Source organism: Loxodonta africana, chromosome 16 (genome assembly GCF_030014295.1).
Source record: "Loxodonta africana isolate mLoxAfr1 chromosome 16, mLoxAfr1.hap2, whole genome shotgun sequence".
Lineage (NCBI taxonomy): Eukaryota > Metazoa > Chordata > Mammalia > Proboscidea > Elephantidae > Loxodonta > Loxodonta africana.
In genome coordinates this window covers 73,883,558-73,886,519 of record NC_087357.1, presented here as the reverse complement: position 1 = coordinate 73,886,519, position 2,962 = coordinate 73,883,558, and the positions used below count along the sequence as shown (strand labels likewise).

At 41.3% G+C, this 2,962-nt stretch overlaps 2 protein-coding genes across 3 annotated transcripts in view; both read right to left on the bottom strand.

Moving 5' to 3' along the window:
- Positions 1–2,962, bottom strand: part of LOC135227856 (leucine-rich melanocyte differentiation-associated protein-like) — a 464,639-nt gene that overhangs the window by 284,243 nt on the left and 177,434 nt on the right. The gene's annotated exons all lie outside the window — the stretch shown is intronic.
- LRMDA (leucine rich melanocyte differentiation associated) overlaps positions 1–2,962 on the bottom strand; it is a 1,290,642-nt gene that overhangs the window by 1,121,162 nt on the left and 166,518 nt on the right. The gene's annotated exons all lie outside the window — the stretch shown is intronic.

The window sequence follows — 2,962 nt, the reverse complement described above, 5'->3', positions numbered from 1 at the left end:
AGAAGAAGAAAGAAATGATGCAGACACATTACATACTTTCAGTTCTTTTCATCTATTCAACAATCCTTTAAGGAAGGCATTGTTACCTCTATCTCACTGATGAGAAAATTGGGCTTCAGAGAAATATGCTAATTTTCCCATATTTTCTTACCTAGAAAGTGGTGGAGGCAGGATTTACATCTTTTCCACAAGCTTACATCTTTTCCACAATGTCCACTCAAACCTCGATGCCTTTAAATATTGGAAAGTTCTTCCTTATACCAAACTGATGTCTATCTCCTTATAACTACCATCATTCGCCATAATTTATAATTCTACATTGTGAGCCCTTAAGAGAAAGGATTACATCTTGTCTTTGCATCCCCAGGGGCAAGCACAGAAAAAAAAAAAAAAAAAAAAAGGCTAAATAGCTAGTCAGTTAATTTATTAATGCCATTAGAAACAAACTGGGCAAAGGTCTACACCCACTTTACCATGGCAATCTTACGCCTACTTATAGCAGCTCTCATGCATCATATTCCTTTCTCCACCAAACCTTTTCTTCTCCAGTCTAAATATCCCTGTTCTTTAACTGATTTACATATGGTAGGATTTCTAAAATCCTCCTGACCCACCTGGACACATTAGAACTGACCAATGCCACTGAAAATATCATCCAGGAAACCCATCCCTTCTCACGATATAAAAAACCACAAGAGAACATGTCTTAGGCTGAGTTCTTTAGTGCAGCAAAACCAGTAAAGCGTATAAATATACACAGAAACCAAAGAAACCAAACTCATTGCCGTTGAGTTGATTCCGACTCATAGTGACCCTATAGGAGAAGGTAGAACTGCCCCCACAGAGTTTCCAAGGAGCACCTGGTGGATTTGAACTGCCGACCTTTTGGTTAGCAGCTGTAGCACTTAACTACTACACCACCAGGGTTTCCAAATATACACATACAAAACCAAAAAAAAAACCAAACCCAGTGCCGTCGAGTCGATTCCGACTCATAGCGACCCTACAGGACAGAGTAGAACTGCCCCGTAGACTTTCCAAGGAGCGCCTAGTGGATTTGAACTGCTGACCCTTTGGTTAGCAGCCATAGCACTTAACCACTATGCTGTACACAGAGAGATTTACATCAAGGAAATGGCTCATGTGGTTATAGAAGCTGGAACATCCCAAGTCCATGGATCACGATAGAGGTCTCTCTCCTGATTCACGTAGCCACAGGGGCTGGCAAACGCAGGACTGACAGATCAGAGAGCAGGGCTCTTGCTCACATGCTGTGAAGATTGACAAATCCAAGATCAAAAGGCAAGACCAAGGTAAGCTGCTAGCTCGTGTCCCAGGAACTGGAGCCCAGACAAACAGGAGCCAGCCACAGGATCCAGAGCAGGCAAAAGCCCGCAAGCCTTGCCAGAATGTCCACTTATATTTGATGCAGTCCACAAACCCAAGGAAACTCCCTTTCAACTGACTGGCTACTCACAGCAGATCCCATCAAGGAAGTGATCACGTTATATCAAATCTCAGCATGGAAGTGATCACAACATCACACGACTGCCAAACTACATAACTGCCAAACCACTGAGAATCACAGCCCAGCCAAGTTGACACACAACCTTAACCATCACAGAACTAAAAAGAAATCCCATGCTAAAAAAAAAAAAAAACTTTATAATCTAAAATCTACAAAATCATAACTTTTCTCCAACTCATCAGAGAACTGAGGTTGTAAGGCAAATATGTGAACTGAATTCCAAAGTGTGACTAGTCCCTCCAAGGAGAGACAGATCACACCAATGGTTTCACCTTTGATAGAGGACAAGACGAAGAGACAGCCATCATAAAAGTAAATAAAAATTAAAGAAGATGAAATTTTAACAAATTTATAAATGCTGGATGTGGGCTTGCAAGAAAGTTTAGAATTCCTGAGAGTCCCAGACACAAAGAGATTCTTTACTCACTCACCAGCTCTTTTCTATGGTGCTCACAAGAGAGGTTAAGGCCTGGCAGGAGAAGAGATATCCCTAGGTTGTGCACAGGCATAAAATCTTGCCCACTTCCTGAACCCTTTTCTCATAAAAAAGAAAAAGTTATAAGCCATTAACAAGTAGCAGGAAACCCTCCCACCCATAAACCCATTGCCATCGATTCTGACTCATAGTCCCAGGTAAAGGTACAATGCCATGAAAGGACGGATAGAAGCAAAAAAAAAAAAGTCTGATCCTGGGGGAGGGGTACAGAACCCATTCAGGTACAGGATCTTCCAAGGATACAAAGCAGAGGCCTGCTGCAACAGGAAGAGGGACAGGAAATGCTCGCCCATCCAAGAGCACCCACCAATATGAGACACAAAAAGTCTCACCCCTGAGACCAGGCATACAGGGCCTGCCTAAGATTGAGTCTAGAACAAAAGAATGGGGAATACTCCCTGCCCCACCACAAGCTTCACACTGAGTAACAAGCAACATCAGTCTAGTCCTGGAAGAAAAGCAAAAACATGGAAAGAGACCCACTCTATGATGTAGGCATGTGAGACCTGCTGTCTGTTCACACTCCACATTAATCACCTGGTAGGAGCAAGCCACCAGTAGAGGAATTTGATGTCTATCATACAACGCAACTTAAACCCCGCTCAATTACTGACTATATTGACTCAGTTGGCCACACTAACACCGCTACAGAAGAAATGTCTTCATCTCCAGGTATAAATACTATTTACTTCAGTCTCTACTGTTCTTTTGTACATATTGTCCATCATTTAATCAAAAATTATGGTACACACAAAAACTAAGAAACAATAACATAAAATACAGTCGAAAGAAGTCAACGTTGCCAGATGCAAAGGTGATACAGATGTCGGAACTATCATATACGAACTTAAAATAACTATTATTTTTAAAATCATTTAAATAAAATATGATTAAATAAAAGTGGACAACACGCATGAACAGATTTGTAATTTCAGCAG